The sequence below is a fragment of a genome, unplaced genomic scaffold (assembly GCF_019419815.1).
Source record: "Pyrus x bretschneideri cultivar Hongxiangsu unplaced genomic scaffold, Pyrus_bretschneideri_v1 Contig26, whole genome shotgun sequence".
NCBI lineage: Eukaryota > Viridiplantae > Streptophyta > Magnoliopsida > Rosales > Rosaceae > Pyrus > Pyrus x bretschneideri.
In genome coordinates this window covers 2,309,063-2,328,274 of record NW_025999568.1, presented here as the reverse complement: position 1 = coordinate 2,328,274, position 19,212 = coordinate 2,309,063, and positions in this window count along the sequence as shown.

The window sequence follows — 19,212 nt, the reverse complement described above, 5'->3', positions numbered from 1 at the left end:
AGATTTAGACGGATTTATGTAAGTTTATTGTAGAAAAAATTAGTACCTGATCTTTAGTTACTAATGTTCATTGACTGAAACTTTATTAGTCTTTAGATTTTGATTCAAGTCCCAAGTATTAATGTAATAATAAATTTACATGTCAGTTGCATAATTTTTTAAAATAAAAATTAATAATCGATTTAAAATTTTAAATACTCACACCTTTATTAAAATCCTAAGTAATTTTCAATTCAAAACATTTCCAAAATAAATAAAAAAATTAGAATAAGTTTGTACCCATTCGCTTTTTTAAAAAATGTTTTCAATTTTTTAATCTTACATGTTGTATTCATGTATTTTTTTTCAAATTTTTAATCTTAAAATTTACTCATTCTTAAATATACTAATTTGTTATATGTAAAATGTACCCTTTTTGTTTTATATAAAATCTATTCAATTTTTTTCTAATCCATTTTAAAACTTAGATGGGTACATTTTTTTTTCTTTGATTTGAGAATGTATCTGTGACATCCCGTCCCGAAATTATCTAAAACGTGCATGGGAAATGACATTTTTACCCCTAGTTGTTTACGTTATGTTTTTGGTTGTTTTGTGTGGTGTTGGCCAGAGTTGGACCACACACACACACACTGTCCCTTTTCCCTCTCCCTCTGTCTTTTCCCTGTCTCTCTCTCTCTCTCTCTCCCGAGCCCATCTCCTTCCTCTTTCTTTTGAAAGTGTACGGACACACACAAGCACACTCAACCACTTGCAAATCGAGGGAACCAAGACCACCCTCGTGCTCGTGAGGCTGAGAGGAGTCCAGTGGTACCATTTTCAGGTAAGGTTGTAACCGTTTTCACGTCGATTTCACAAGCTCCGTTTGGGGTACTATTCATGCAAAATTAACCTAGCTAGTTTTTGGGATTTTGAAGCTTGTAGTTGTGTTTGTGAGATCCCAAGGAACCTCGGAGTGTATCGTTGGACGGAAGTGGACGTCAGAATAGCCTGGTTCGAGCTTGGCCGGTTATGGAGATTTTGGACAGGTATAATCTTGTAGTTTTAGGCCTTAAAACTTGTAGGATCGTGTTCTACTAGTCCTAAGCTTTAATTTGGTGCAAGAAACGTGAAAAATGGTGGAAAAATGAGCGAGAAAACCCAAGTTGCAGGTTTTCCCAATTTCCGGCGCCGGCGACGTCGCCGGAGATTGAACGGAGAAGGTGACGGAATATTCCGTCAATTCTGACGGAATATTCCTGACGCCGTTAACGGAATCTGTCAGTTTTGACGGAATATTCCTAACGGCGTCAGTTGACGCCGTCCGTGTGCACCGCACGTGCCTGCGCGTGCGGCGGAGGAAAATTTTTCTAAAAATATGGTTGTGATCCTGAGGTTGTGTAGAGCACGTTGGTATATTCATTTGTCCATTTTGAGCAATGTATGAGAAGTTATTTTGAACGGAAGGTTATGTGCTTTAAAAATTAATGTTTTTATAGTTATTTCGCATATAGGTGATTCCTATCCCGAGGACGAGCGTGCGCACTCGAGACAGGGGGGCTACGACCCTTCCACATACCAGTGAGTGGGCTTTTGGTTTTCCGTTTATACCTATATACATTTATATTCCCAGAAATTGTTAAAAAGGGTTATTTGTTTTATGCCATGCACCATATCCTTATTGTCTATGCATTAGTAGTGGCATACATATACATATTTATATTTGGTGCTGTGGAGGCGCAGGTAAGTGCCAGGTAAGCGTTATTTAACCTTTGCATTAAATAGTGATTCGAGGTGCTTAGAGAGCTCATAACCTGCACCCCCGGTGTTAGTGCTCCCGCCCAGAGTAGGGCACAGTCCTTCACGTGTTGTTTACCTCCCGCACCATACGCTCAGCTTGGATCCAAGTTAGGTGCACAGTCCTGTCGTACAGACCACTTTAGGTGGTTCCGACTCGTAAGTGACCCGCGATTATTCGCACAGCCTTCACGTGATCGTAGCACTAGAGCGTTTATATGTATTACACCCAGGCCTGTCGTACAGACCACTATAGGTGGTTCCGACTCGTGGGCAGGTTTAGTTATTGAGATTGAGATTTGAGCTCTAGATTCAGCCGTACAGGTCACTTTAGGTGACTCCGGCTGCCAGTCATATGTTATTGATGTGATTTATACCTGAGCACTTGCATATCTTTATGAGGCTTTAAGATGGCATACCTTTGAGCATGATTGGCATACCCTTGAGCATGATTGGCATATTTATACATACATATATATGTTTATTTTCTGGGAAGTATACAGGTTTTACGGCGAGGGGTTAGAATGTATTTTATGAAATGGTTTTCAAAGAGCTTTGTTTTTGCCCACTCACGCTTTTGTTTTGCGCCCCTCCAGGTTCTAGTAGCCAGCAGTTTCGGTGGTTTTCCCAGAGGGCGTCCCGACATTTCTGACAGACACTTATCGATGTAGGGTCACCTTCGGGTGTACTATTGTCGTATCATTTTCTTTGGACTGCTGTAGTCTTTATGCTCTGAATTCAGTGTCTCACTTATGCTAGCACTTATCTTATCACTTGTTGTATGCTAGTTTTTAAATTATTCGTACTTTTATATTACTTCTTTTAGCTTCCGCACTGTGCACATGGCTACGTCACTTCCACGTGACGGCCAGCATGCCCTGATCTCAGTCGGGGTGTGTCAGTATCTATGTTAAGTTTAATCGAAGAAATTTACTAATGTTATTAAGCTTAATACCTTTTTTTTTCTTTTTTTTTTTTGTGGTTTTTGAAGAATGTACCCATGTTTTGGTACACTAATTTTTTGGTTAATTTTGATGAATGTACCCATGTTTACACACACACACACACACACACAAAAACAATATATTTATATTATAATATTTTTAATCCCCCAAATTATGATTTTTTTATTATTTAAAATGTCATTAATATAAACAACTATAAATTTTAATTTTTAATTTAAAAAATTAGTAACATACATATAAATAAATTATCACATTAATTTCAAGGACTTTGATTAAAAATTAAAAACCAATAAGGTTTCAGTAAAAAAATATTCATAACTAGGGATCGCATTCAAAGTCTCCCCTTATTGTATATCTTGGAATTAAGTGCCTATTTACACTAAAACAAAAAATATACTTGTATGAATAATAAAAGAATGATAAAATATTCCTAAAAAAATGCAAAAATAAAAGTAGAAGAATACACAAAGTATATCCATCCAACAAGTTCAATATTTAAAAAACAGTGAGCATATAGACAAAATACTTCTTGTTCATGATCCTTACATTGGATTGGACATAGACATTTAACCTTATTGTATCTAGTTTATTTCTTTTCGTTAGATGTATCCCCTCAAAAGTGCTCCAATTCATTTCACAATTGGATAAACTTGTAGTAATCCATCCTTTACAAATTAGGTACACCATTTCCATAAGTATACCACCATGAAACTAAAATGAAAAAAAAAACACAACTAATAATAAATAAATTTTCAAGCATTGCGCTCCATTTTATCCTTCTTGGCACCAAAATCTTGGCCGACAAATATAATCTTGCCCTACAACTCTATTTCGTATCGTAAAGGTTCTGAGTAAACTCTAAATGTTGACCAGTTCTGTCTTATCAACTGAAAAATTCGTCATGTAAAGCACATTTACCCAACAAATTGTGGTTCGTCGGGCTAGATTTGTGTGCACAAATAGTTTTCTTGTTTGGAAAAACATGTTTGGTCTCCTCCGTTGTAAGGGAAGAAAACTAGTAGAGCAAAACTTCTCTACAATGATACTTGATGAGTTGATATTAATCTATATTTTTACTCAAATGACACACCCCGACCCAGAATATCCACTTGGACTCCGAATTGAGCTGTGCTAGCCGACACCATAAAGGTGACGAAGCCATAAAATGTATTGATGTGGAAAATGTGAATGAATTTAAACCTAAAAGTGTCTAAATATAAGAGTGCACATGTGAGCGGGATTGAACCCAATTCATGAGTGATGCAGAGCATAAGTAAAGTACTGTAGAGACAAGGTGAGAAACATACCCTCGAAGGTAATCTCCAAAACCGAGATTTGCCAAGAATCTTTGTCGAAGGTAATCTCCAAAACCGAGATTTGCCAAGAATCTCCAAAACAAAGGTGAGTGGGCCTAAAAATAAAGCTTTGTAAAATCCTTTTCAAAAACATAATAACCCTTCGCCATAAAGCAAGTGTAGTTTTCAAAATATACATACTACGTGTGGTATGAAAATACTTACTGTAGCATACAATATCTCAAGAATTCAATATGTCACAATATTTCATGAATAAACACTTAATGTCGGATAATCACAATATCTAGCACAACAGACATATCATAACGAGTGCTTATCGACATATGCTGACACATGAGTTCATGCATAAGTATTCTGACATGAACAAGATTGGGTATAATAATGATTTATGCTTAAGTACTACAATCACGTGAAGATTGGTGTTATACACGTCACATATGAGTCCTAATTGCCTACAGCAACCTAGGGCAGGACTGGCACCTACAATGGATCCAAAGAAAGTGTACGGTGCGATGTGAACATACACGTGAAAGACTGATTTTTGCTCGAGCGAGTACTAACACCGGTGCAGCAACGATGAGCAGATAACGTAAATAAAATCATATAGCGGTAAATCCATAATTTACGTCGACATATTACTATTCACTACCGTAAATATAAATAAGGTATCCCATAGTAATATGCATACCTGTGCATATGCGGGATTCATAATAATCTCACAATTTTCATCATCGTAACAATTCTTATAACATCAATTTAATTATGGTATCACTTAGAAAATGCATTATTAATCTATGTATGGAAACTCAAATAATATATAAAGAAAAAACTCACTCATAGATACTTGCGAAGTCGTAGTTGTTCGGATGAGTAGATACGGATTGCCAATGCTAATCGTACCTAAGCATAATAGAGACCCATTAGTAAAACTCAATTAAAACGTTTGAATTTCAAGAAACAGACGGGGATTCAGAATCAGGGCATCAAAATACGCTAAGAATCGTCTCGGGCAAATTTTGTAAAAAGTCAACGGTCGACCTTAATAATCAACCGAGCTGCCCTAGCGGTCAACTACGTTAAAACTTTGGAATTTTATTAAATGGTGTAAAAAATGGACTCGGGCCGTCGAAATTATTCTAGATCCATTTTTAGAAATGGGCCAGATCGGGTTAACAGGGCAAAGGTTTGGGTTAGGTTTGGGCTTAGGACTTTTATTATTATTATTTTTTTCCGGCTGGTTGCCGTTGCAACCGCTAAAGATTGCAAAAGAGAAAGCCGGGATAAATCCTGGCTTCAGTCAACCACTAAACTTAGCCATGTAACAACCAAAACGAAGATTAGAGAACAAGGAATCGAAGTATACCCTCGCTGGGTCTTGTTGTGGCCGGAAAATGGCCAAAAAAGCTTGGAACAACTCGCGAGTTGTAGGAAATCTAGGGAAAAGTCCCCACGTCGTCTTTGTGAAATTCCACCGCCCAAAAAATGTTAACACGATCAACAACAACTACAAGGATAAAAAGGAAAAGGTCTAGAAAGTCCTGAGGCTTACCAGGGCCGTGAACGGCGGAGTTTCATCGGGAAAATCTCTGTGTTCATATAGAGGCCGAAAGTCCACAAATTTCATTTCTGTCCTCATTTCAGGCCTTAAAAATGTGTGATGGTTGTCAGAGGACTCGCGGAGTGGTGATGGTGGTGTGTGTATGGTGATGGGCTCGGTGATGCGTTGGTGCGCATGTAGCAAAAAGAGCTTGAGAGAGTTTTAAGTGTGAGAGAGATAGATGGTAAGGGAAAAGAGAAGATAGAAAGTTGGGTTCGTGGTCTAGAAGGGTGGTTGGCCGGATAAGAGGGTGGTGTGGTTGGTTTCTGGCCTTTTCGCCTCTCTGTTTACAGAGATGAAGAAGATATAATGAAAGAGAGAGAGTTTTAAAAAATTATAAAATAGTGAGAGGAAATGAGGTGGTAGCAAGAAAGTGGTCCAAAAATTTCAGGAAGGGAACCCGAGGACAAGGGAGGAGTGGTGTGTGGGCCCCACGTGGCTCACAAAACAAGACACAAAATATCTTTCCAATATGAAATTACCAATTTGGCTTCAGTATTCGGTGTGTTGTAAAATTTTCATTACAACTCCAAATTCAATTCCACTTACACCCACGTGTTCATACCATCGAGTACAACACAAATACGCTAAAATAATAGGTCATATGGATCACGAAATGACTGTTAACAAAAGTCAACAATCTCGCCTCTAGGGGCATTTTCGTTAATTCACTCTTTTAAAATTTATAAAATTGTAAAATTAGGGACGAGATGTTACAATCGACCCACCTTAAAAAATATTCATCCCTGAAATTTGAAATAAGTTGCTAAACATAAAATACTTAAGGATATAAAGAAAATATATAAAGAAGAAATCAAGCTAAAGCAGTTGCATAAAAGAGAATGTTATTCCGACGTGATCGGATTGCAATGATTCCTCTTTCATGCCACCAAACTCAAACTTTCCTTCTCCTTTAGTACAACACTCTAATATAATACCTTTATAAAAACATAAATTAAAAAATAGATATATAATGACGTAACGTCAAAATACGTATTTAATAAAATTAAAATGGTTGTACTGAAATCAAAACTGAACGTAGAAAAATTTCACTTACGCACTTGTAGCGTCATGTATTCCAAAGATATGCTTGTAATATCTTTGGGTCAAACCCAAACAATAAATAAGTAAATAAATAAATAAAAATACTAATGTAGACGGGCCTAATTGTCCACTTACTTAACGAACCCAACGAATAAGTTATTGATACTACGGTTTGCAGCCTGCAATACCGACAACTCATTGTTGTCCCGATAAGTAAGTAACAAACTCTCAAGGGTGCAATATTACCATCTTGCCCCCATTAGGAAAGATGCATAAATCGACCGAATAACACTCGATCATGCCACGTACTACCTTCTCGAGTGACAACGTCAATAGCACACAATTTTGCTACATCGTAATCTAGATCATTCGAATACCTGTTCGCAATACTCTTCTATCGATCATGTATTGTGCATAAAATCTCTACACAATGTCTCAAACGATGCCATACCCAAAACTACAAATTGTAACCGTAGTTACACACAATTCTAACAAGATAGGTGTCGGTCATAATCATGCTAAAATTGCAAAAAGAACAAAACGCAACATGTCCACTAAAATCTAGATAGTTTGTTCAGACTAGCCATTAGTCTAAGGGTGAATGTGGTATTGGATAACAACTTAGTACCCATGATTTTCTAGAAGACTTCCTAAGACTTGGTAGTGAAACACGCATCATAGTGAGATACGGTAGTGACATGCACACCATATAGTCAAACAATGTAGTTCACAATGCCTTAGCGAGTAGGTTCATAGTGATTTTCTCTCGAATTTAGCGAAAAATTATGTCGAGAAAGCTAAAAGAACACTCAAGAATTTAAGAGTCAAAACAAGTCCATCAATCTAAAAAACAAAGTAACTGGATTAAATGCATCTATCTCTCTACAACTGTAGCTTCCAGAATATTCAATCACCAATGGTCACGGTTCGCTTAGTAGAGTATTTATTCAGTCATTGAAGAATTAATGGCCACAACTAAATTTCAATGTTCGAGCAATACTCCTAGACAATTTGTTTGTTTCAAGAATAATACAAACGCAATAGGATAGACATGTACCCAAGGTTGACTGAAATGCTTTCTAGCACAAAAGGTGAATATGGAATCACAATCAGAGTAAATGTTGATTGAAACCCCAGAAAAAATGGTAAATTCAAGAATGAGGAATTTTACCAAGTGGTCTAAATGTAGTCCCTGTGGACCAACAAAAAATGAGCTGACTTGTCAAGTTGGTCGATAATCACTGAAACATCATCATAATATCCACATGTAAAAGATACCTCGTACTGGCAACTTATGGTGATATTTCCCTATCTCCATTTGGATACAGGAAGTGATTATAACCACTCGAACGATTTCTTGATGATTTGTAAGTAACGTCACATCAAAACTTGTGAATTCCAATTGAAATGAAATAGGACAGGCTGAAAATGTTCAAGGGTAGATATGTCTTTTGCTGCGGTAAATAAGAATTACGTTTGCATGACCGTGGTAATACACAATAGTGCAATCAAAGATGTTGATTTGGTTTCTCCATCGTCATAGTTTGAGACTTAGCTCATTTCGAGAGAAAAGGTTTTTGAAAAGTTTGTGTGGTTAGTAAAGATTTTGGATACATTTCTCCTTAGAGAAGTGTCATCCAGTTTTCAAGTAAAAATGGTAATTGTTGACTCTTAAGTTATAAGTAAGATGGTTCATTTTGTACGGTTCTGACTGTTACGAAACATACGCAATACTACGTCATGGTGCATCAGTACGTAGCCAAATCATTCAAAGGAAATGTCATCATGAATATTGAATTTATCGACGTTATCGAAAAGTGTATGAACGAGGGTAGGAAATAGGCAACACCTCAGTTGCCACAACTTTAATCGTATTTCATGTCTCAATTTAAACTAACTTTCCGCAGTTGACAAGTAAGGAAAACATTATAATTGAAAATTGCTAATAATCTGCTGATAAAATCAATAAGGCAAAAAATAATTTGAATTTCACAATAATTTGTGGGAATGTCACACTTTCTTTAGCTACAACCTTTTGGAAAAATGAAAAGAATATCGTCTGCTGAGATTACATCTCCCATGAAAGGTACCAATCTAACCAAGCTAACGTTTAAGAAATTTGGTATAAAACTGACTGCCAATGATTAGAGAATTTGGTCTTGTTGCTGAAGTAGATGAAAAAAATCGTCAATACGACTACTACGAATTCATCAGGCTAAGGAAGAAAACTAGGGCGCCAAAAGTTGGTTGGAGAGACCATCAATTTGAAGTATGGGGTAACAGTTTTAATCGTCACCCGATTGAGTTGCTAAAGTCTAGGTACGATCTTATGATTCAATCTTTCGTCTTCGCGGATAGGTTTGAGGTTCCTAAGATAAAGTGTTTGGTTCCTGGTTGGGTAAATTCCTCATCGGTGAACTTTGTAACTAAGTTTCTTAATGACATTGTTCAATATGAAGTAAGGAGAATAAGTGTGGTATTATAAATGTGGATTATTGGTGTACTTCAACTCTAGTGTTTGTCTGTGGAAGTGGCCGTAAGGATGACTAGTCAAGAATGTTCTGGTTACCTAGATAGGTAATATGGTTAAAAACAGTTGTGAATTTACTGTCATCCTAAAAGGCTTACTCCTAAGTTTTCATGATTTAGTTTCTTCAACACAGGTAGTTATTGTTAATCAGTCTATCAGCCACGCCGCTAATTAAAGCATTTATGATATTTTGATATTGTTCGTTACCCTACAATTATGAATCGGCGTTCTGGCACAAAGGTATAACTCCCAGATACTAGCATGTGTCCGGTATCATAAATCATACTGCCTAAATATTGGTTTTCAGCTTCTGGATATCAGACAATATCGTTAATAAGTAGCGCCACCGTAGGCTGATTACAGGTTAAAGCCCGCTTGGGTGATGAGTTACAGATGATTGGTGAAGAATTGGTCTTATGATTTGGTTTAGTTGATTCTAGGGGAAATTGATTACCCCTAATCGAAGGTATAACAACTCATACATCCATGCCTATACTCATTGAAATGATGAGTACGGCAATGAAAGAGATTCTAGGAACTAGTGTTGGTTGAAATGTCCTAAGGCCAAGAAAAGGAATTTGCTAACAACCTACTTTTGAATGGACTAATGAGATTCGATCTTCCTCCTGAAGTTCTAGAATTATGACTAGTGTGTTTGAGAAGATTAGTGTTATCGAGGACCAAAAGTGGCTGTCCCCCCATATGTTCTTCTGTTGAGTTCTACAACTTTAGCACCACATTATACTCGAGACTTTTTTGGAAATCTCGATGAAAGTAAAACTTCGTAGGAATTCTAATAGGTGGTATACTAACAGGTACAACCAATAATCAAAACTAATTTTGGTTTCCTATCTTGAAAGGTTTGGTAATGATGATTGGATATTAGTAGAGAGATTGATGGGTAAATCTTCAGTGGTGCACAACTACCAATAACTTAACCCTGTTTCAGGGCCACAAACTCATTCCAAATCGGGATTTCTTCTTGGCAGGGAGGTTCTCTATTTAAACTACAGAGGCGGTTGCCAAAATGTTCTTCTAGAAGGTTGATAAATCATTTAAGTAACCCATAACTTAGGAAAAGCTAACACATTTTTTTGTATTCGACAAGGTGGCAAGATTCGACGTTTAGGTTCAAAAACCGAGAATGGTTACATCCAGTGTTCTAAAAAATGGTCTAGGCAGCCGTCTAGGCACTCGGCGGAGGGTCTTCGACCTGATTTAGGCCAAAACGGTCATCTAAGGCAGGGAAGATTTAGGTGGCCACCTAGGCACTAACTAGGCGTTCTAGGTGGTTTGGGCGGTTCTAACTGGCTCTACAACTAAGAATTTGCAACGCCCAATCTCAAAGTAGGGCCTCGATTGAAATTCTGCAGCCCACCGTTTATGAGTAGAAAAGGAAAGAGAGAATGCAAAAAGAGAGAAACTCTTAACTTTTAAGGTATCAATCCATGGCAGCGTGATCTGGATTTGAGATCCAGTTTGACGTTCTGATGATTGAAGGAAGAAGAAGAAATGAAAAAACACAGATGGAAGAAGTTCCGCTTTTCAATGGGTCAAAGTGTGATAATGATATGGGCTTTGGAAATATTGGGTGGCGTGTTAGAGGTGGGGTGGAGGGGTTAGAAACACAGGGATATTATTTGGTTTTTAATCTTTAATAAACCACCCACTACGTGGGGGTTTTATCATTTCAAACTGCTTCGAATATATACATATATATGTGTTATATATATATATATATTGGGATATTATTTTTTTGGGATAATGTTTTATTATTATTTTACTTGATAGAATCACACACACACACACACACACACACACATGTATATATATATATATATATATATATATAATTTTTAATTAATTGTGTGCTTTTTTATTTTTTAGTTTCATGGTGGTATACATATGAAAATGGTGTACCTAATTTGCAAAGGATGGATTGACTACAAGTTCATCCAATTGTGAAATGAATTGGAGAACTTTTGAGGGGATACATACATAGAAAAAAAAAAAAAAAGAAATAAACTAGAAACAACAATGTTAAATAATTTAATCTATATCCAATCCAATGCAAGGATTATGAACAAGAAGAATTTAGTCTATTTATCTAAGAATACTCCTCATTATGATTACATGCTTACTGTTTTTTAGATATTGAACTTGTTGGATGGATGTACTTTGTGTATTCTTCTACTTCTATTTTTGCATTTTATCATTATTCTATTATTCATACAAGCATAGTTTATTTTTTTATTTTATTTTATTTAATTAATTAATTAATTTTTATTTATTTTTTAGTGTAAATAGGCACTTATCTATAAGATATATAATAAATTTACATAAATCCGCCTACCTGCCGCCCGACTAGCGCCTTGCATTTTTTAGAACCTTGCTTACATCACGCGTTTGATGAATGCAATATTGCCCAAACTTATGCTCTGATACCAAGCTAACACACCTCGACCCAGAATGTCCACCTGGACTTCGAATCGAGCTGCGTTGGCTGACACCATAAAGGTGACGAAGCCATAAAGTATAGTGATGTGGAAAATGTGAGTGAATTCAAACCTAAAAGTGCCTAAATATAAGAGTGCGCATGTGAGTGGGATTAAACCCAATTCACATGTGATGTAGAGCATAAGTAATGTACAATAGAGATAGGGTGAGAATTATACCCTCGAAGGTAATCTCCAAGACCGAGATTTGCCGAGAATCTTCGCCAATATGAAAGCTCAGCTACTAAAACCTGGAAGGGCGAAAAGTAAACGTGAGTGGGCCTAAAAATAAAACTTTGTAAAATCCTTTTCAAAAACATAATAACCTCTCGCCGTAAAACAAGTATAGTTTTCAAAATATACATACTACGTATAGTATGAAAATACTTACCGTACCATGCAATATCTCAGGATTTCAATATGTCACAATATTTTTTGAATAAACACTAAACGTCTGATAATCACAATATATTGCATAACAAACATATCATAACGAGTGCTTATCGACATATGCTGACACACAAGTTCATGCAGAGATATTCTAACATGAATAACACTGGGTGTAATATTGATTTACGCTTAGGTACTACAATCACATGAAGACTGGTGCTAAGCACGTCACATAAAAGTCCTAATTTCCTATAACAACCTAGGACAAGACTGGCACCTACAATGGATCCAAAGTGAGCGTACAGTGTGATGTGAACATACATGTGCAAGAATGGGCTTGGCCTGGGCGAGTATTAACACCGGTGCAGCAACAATGAGAAGATAACGTAAATAAAATCATATAGCGGTAAATCAATAATTTATGTTGACAAATTACTATTCACTACCGTAAATATAAATAAGGTATCCTGTAATAATATGTATACCTGTGCATCCCGTGGGATTCATAATAATCTCACAATTTTCATCATCGCAACAATTCTTATAACGTCAATTTAATTATGGCATCACTTAGAAAATGCATAATTAATCTACGTATGGAAACTCAATAATATATAAAAGAAAAGACCCACTCACAAATACCTGCAAAGTCGTAGCCGTTTGGACAAGTAGATACAGATTGCCAATGCTAATCGTACCTAAGCATAATAGAGACCCATTAGTAAAACTCAGTTAAAACGTTTGAATTTGGAGAAATAGACGGTGGATTCAAAATCAGCGCGTTGAAATACGCTAGGAAGGGTCCCGGGCAAATTTTGTAAAAAGTCAACATCAACCCTAAAAGTCAACCAAGCCGCCCCGGTGATCAATTACGTTAAAACTTTAGAATTTTACTATATGGATGTCAAAAATGGACTTGGGGTGTCGAAATTAGACTAGGAGGGTTTTCGAGAAAAATTTCAAAAAAGTCAACACAAGGAATATTCTAGAGAGTATTCCAGATCCATTTTCGAAAGTGGGCTAGATTGGGTCAACATGCCAAAGGTTTGGGCCGGGTTTGGGCTTAGGACTTTTTTTTTTGGGTCAATCGCCACTGCAACCGCCGGAGACTGCGAAAGAAAAGGCGGTGATAAATTCTGGCTTCAATTAAGCACAAAACTTAGCCATGTAACATACCAAAACGAAGAGCAGAGAACAAGGAATTGAAGTATAACCTTGCTGGGTCTTGCCATGGCTGGAAAAGCCTGCAATAACTCGTGAGTTCACTGGAAATCTGGGGAAAAGTTCCCAGGTTGTCTTTGTGAAATTCCACCATCCAAAACACGTCAACAAAAAATACAAGGATAAAAAGGAAAAGGTCTAGAAAGTTTTCAGGCTTACCAAGGCCGTGAACGGCAGAGTTTTGTCGGGAAAATCTTTGAGTTCATACAGAGGTTGAGAGTCCTCAAGTTTGGGTTCCTACACATTTTTGTCTTAATTTCAAGGCCTGAAAATGTGTGATGGTGGTCAGAGGACTCGCGGAGTGGCGATGGTGGTGTGTGTATGGTGATGGGCTAGATGATGCATCGGTGTACAGGAAGAGACAACTTGAGAGAGTTTTAAGTGTGAGAGAGATAGATGGTAAGGGAAGAGAGAAAATAGAAGTTGGGTTGGTGGTCTGGAAGGGTGGTTGGCCGGAGAAGAAGGTGGTGTGGTTGGTTCTTGGCCTTTCCGCCTCTCTATTTACAGAGATGAATAAGATAATGGGACAGAGAGAATTAAAAAAAAAATGAGGTGGTAGCAAGAGAGTGGTCCAAAAAGTTCTGGAAGAGAACCCAGGGACAAGGGAGGAGTGGTGTGTGGGCCCCACGTGGCTCACAAAACAAGACAGAAAGTATCTTCCCAACATGAAATTACCAATTTGCTTTCGGTATTTAGTGTGTTGTAAAATCTTCATTATAACTCCCAATTCAATTCTGCTCATGCCCACGCGTTCGTACCATTGAGTACAACACAAATACATTAATATAATAGCTCATACGCGTCACGAAATGAATGTCAATGAAAGTCAACAATCTTGCCTTTAGGGGCATTTTCGTAAATTTACTCTTTTAAAATTTATAAAATTGTAAAATTAGGGACGGGTTGTTACACAAGTTTTAGTACTACTATATTTGTTATTTTGGGATAATTTTAATACTTTTCTATATGTTTTGATTATAGGTCATGTGAGATCTACTTTGCTAAAATTGTGGTTAAATGGTGGAATTTTAGTGTGATTCCAAATGGAGTAGATTTGCAAGTCTTCGAAGATGATTGTGTCAAAATCTCAACCCTAAATTCCAAGTGTGTTTGATCATGGCAAATAAAAGAAGGTTAACTGAGCAATGCCGCCAGATTGATGTTTAGGCTTATTTGGGGTCATAAATCATTGAATATGATGCTTTTTTAGGAAAGTTCTTTCTACAATGTTGAAGGGGCTGTCTTAAGATTTCCAACACCGCTTTGTATGTCTGATTTGGTGTAGATTTAATCAATGAACGTGTTGATTCTTTGGCTGCCCAGATTAACCAATTAGAATAAGATTGTGTTTTCAAATTTATTATTTTTTTTGGTTTTCCAGATTTGTTAGGATACCTATTTTAGGTAGGATTCATATTTATGGGTAAATTACATTTTACACCCTCAGGTTTGGGGTCAATTTCTTCCTTACAACATCTTGAAAACATTTCAATTTCATACATTTACTTATCATTTTATTTCAATTTCATACATCCATTAAGTGATGATGTGGCTGCCAAATTTGTGCCACGTGGCAATTTTTTTTATGCATTTAAAATATTATAATAATTTATCCTATTAATAAAAAAAAAAACCATCCTCTTCCTTGAGCACACCCCACCCCACCTCCCACGCAACCTCCCCCCCTCACCCCACAAACCATCCAGAAACCCATCTTCCACCCCACCCACAAACACCTGCACACTGAATTCGAAAATTCGATCCCAAATCAAAACCCCAACCACAAACAGGACTTCACGGCCTGACTTCACGACCAATGCGGTCGGCGACGACGAGGCCCGCATGTTTGTAAGGAATTGAAATCGACCCCAAAACTGAGAGGGTAAAATGTAATTTACCCCAGGTTTATTAATTTATTTATATACCGAGTATTTAGTCCAAAGGGGAATAACGTTTTTTCTGTGAATTCTGTTTATAGAGCTTTGGATGATTGTCTTATGCGTAACTAATTCTCCATTGCTAGGGCGAGGCTAGGAGCCTTAGCATGAATATGCAGTTTGTTTTTTTCAATTGGATTATGATGTTATAGATGCATGCTCTGAATTATTAATCATTGTGTTTAAACTATCTATATATCTTGATGTTTGATCACCATTGGGATGTTTAGACAAGTAATCAGATGCAATTTTTGTTAGAATGTTATCTTGAACTTGGTTAATGTTGACAATTGTAGGTTAACTTAAGGCGAACCACGCTCTTAAAGGTTGCATGTTTTTTCAAAAGGTTTTATTAATGAGTCTTGCATGTTTATATTTGATATGAATGCCATAAACGGATTGCATGTTAGGTATACGTTCTAGCTTGAATACCACAGGTAAAATATGCATTAGGAAAACCTAACCTTCAAAATTTGCATGTGTAAACTAATAAGTAATTGGAAAAAATACATAGGATTGTTAATGGTGACGGCTAAACTCTAGTGTCTTTTACCTTTGAATGTTCTAAACCGTGTATGACACACCTCGACCGAAATCAAGGCATGCTGGCCATCACGTGAGGGTGACGTAACCATGTGCACAATGCGGAAGCGATAAAGATATAAGAAATACGAGTGCATAAAAACCAAACTACTAGCAGTACTAGCTAGGATAACATGCTAATGCGAGATTAAGTGTGAAATACACAATCAGAGCATAAATAGCCTAAGTGCAGTTCGACTGGACAAGTACTAATTAAACAACACCGAAAGGTGATCCTACATTTGTGTTGTTCTGTCAGAACCACCGTCAATATCCTCGTGAGCCGCCAAAGCACTTCTACCTAAAACCTGGAGGGGCACAAAACAGAAAGTATGAGTGGGTAAAAACAAAGCTTTTCAAAACCATCTCAATTATCAAAGCTAGTAACCCCTCACCGTAAAACCTGTATAATTTCCCTAAAAATAGAATATATTCGTATCTCAAAACCATGCTCAACAAGCTTTAATCATGAATATGGCATGCCAAATATCTCAATATGAAATATGTAATCCAGGTGATATAAATCAATGCAAATGATATATCAGCCGGAGTCACCTAACGTGACCTGTACGGCTGAATCTAAAGCTCAAATCCACATTTCAGCAATAGATACATATCTCATCAACAATATGCCTGCACACGAGTCGGAACCACCTAAAGTGGTTTATATGACAAGCTGGGTGTAAATAAATATGCTATAGTGGTACAATCATGCGAAGGCTGTGCGAAGTATCGTAAATCACCTATAAGTCGGAACCACATAAAGTGGTATGTACGACAGGTTGGCACTTGCCTTGGATCTAAGTTGAGCGTGTGTGGTGCGATAGGTGAATGATCACATGAAAGCTAGGCCCTCAACTTTGGCGAAGCACTAACACCGGGGTACATGTTAATGAGCTCTCTAAACATCTCACTTAATCCTCAATTTACATAAACATTCGATAACTCACCTGGTACTTGCATGAGCGTCCACAGCGTCAACCATAAATATATGCAACTATTAATGCATGTATAAAACATATGAATACTTGGCACGGTACTTCAAAACATACTTTCATTTAAAATGAATTTCTGGGAAAAATCAAGTATATAGATATATACTGAAAACCAAAAGCCCACTCACTGGTATATGGAAGGGTCGTAGCCCGTTGTAGCCCCCGAGCCTCGAGTGACTGTGCTTGTCCTCAGTGTAGGTCTCACCTATATGCGAAACAACTATATAAACGTCAATTTAAAGCACATAAACAAAACTAGCTAATAACTTCTCATACATTGCTCAATGAGGTGATTGAATATAACATCGTGATCTACTCGACACCACGAACATCCTCAAATTTTTAGAAAAATTTTCCGACCACCCACGCACTGGCCAAGGCAAGGCCAGACGCGCAGGCACGTGCCTGGCACACGTACGAAAACCCTAACGGCGTTAGGAAATATTTCGTCCAAAAATAGAATATACCGTTATATATACCTAACACCATTAGCAACGCTGTTAGTATATTCCGTCAAAGTTGACAGAATATTCTTCGTCTTCTCCAGTGAATCTCGCTGGTCGCCGCCGTCCACTGCCGTCTGCAACTTGAATTTTCGCCGGTTTCTGGAAAAACTTCAAAACTTTATATCTTTTTCAATTCTTAACCAAATTCCACCAAATTTGTACCAAAATGAAGCTTACAACGAGTAGAACAAAACCTTACCACTTTTGGAACTTAAATCCAACGGAATCTCGTCGGAAAAACCCACGATAATCTGGCCAAACTTGAAACTCGCCAAACTCAACTTCCCGACGTCCAAAGCACTTCGTTTTTTTCTCCGAGCTTCATGAAGATGTTCTAAAGCTCCCTAGAAGCTGAAAAACTTCTAAAAGCTTCGCGATCACGATTGCATAAACAGTGCACCAATTCGGGATTCTTGGTTTCTCGGGAAAACGAAGGCCTCACGTCCAACCAAAGGTATCAATGGGTTCTTGAGCTTGCAAGGAACTCAAAAATACCAACAATGATCTCGATCCGTGCCTAAAATGGTTGATTTGGGTGATGTCCGTACGACTTTTACGGAAATGTAGAAAAATCCGAGAGGGAGGAGAAAGATAAGGGTTAACGGGGTTGTTTGGGTGTGTGTGTGTGTGTGTATGTGTGTCTAGATGGCAGCCACCAACCAAAAACAAATCACCCATGACACCAACTAACGTCCAAGGGCAAAATCGTCATTCTATGCCATCGATACAAATATTTTAGGACGGGCTGTCACAACCTACCCCCTTAAGAAAATTTCATCCTCGAAATTCACACAATAAATACAACCACTAGTAATCTAAAACAAGCGTGGATATAAATCTCTCATTCGGTCATCCATTTCCCAAGTAGCCTCTTCCACTGAATGATTTCTCCACAAAATTTTCACTAAACGCACGGTTTTGTTCCTCCGAACCTTTTTTTTCCAATCCAAAATAGTCACTGGTTCCTCGTCATAAGTCAAATCCGGATTTATTTCCAATGGTTGAGGAGGAATCACATGTGATGGATCTGCAATGAAATGACGAAGCATCGAAACATGGAATACATCATACACTTGAGACAACTCTAAAGGCAACTGAAGCCTGTAAGCAACTTCACCAACTCGCTCGGTGATCTGATATGGTCCGATATATCTAGGACTTAGCTTGCCTTTCTTTCCGAACCGCATTACACCTCTCCACGGTGAAAGCTTTAAAAACACCCAATCGCAACTTTATATACCCTATCAGTGGCATGCCTATCTGCTAAGCTCTTTTGTCGATCCTGGGCCATTTTCAGGTTAGACTTAACCACCTGAATATTTTAAGTAGTCTCATCTACAATCTCGGGGCCCACCAAAACTCTTTCTCCGACCTCTAACCAACATAAGGGTGTACGACAAGATTTACTATAAAGTGCCTCAAATGGTGACATGCCAATACTTGAATGAAAGCTGTTGTTGTAGGAAAATTTCATTAAATCCAACCGCTTGTGCCAAGCGTCACCAAACTGCAATACCGAAGATCTCAACATATCCTTTAACGTCTGAATCGTTCGCTCTGATTGTCTGTCTGTCTGATGATGATATGCCGTACTATAAAGTAATCTCAAACCCAAAGCTTCCTGAAAAGCCACCCAAAATTTAGAAGTAAATCTAGGGTCACGATCCGAGACAATACTAACAGGAACTCTATGGTACTTCACAATCTTCGATATGAATAATTCAGCTAATCGGCTTAAAGAATACTTTTCCCTCACAGGAATAAAATGTGCTGACTTAGTAAGCTGATCAACTATCACCCCAATGCCGTCATAACCATTATGTGTACGAGGAAGCTTGTACACAAAATCCATAGTAAT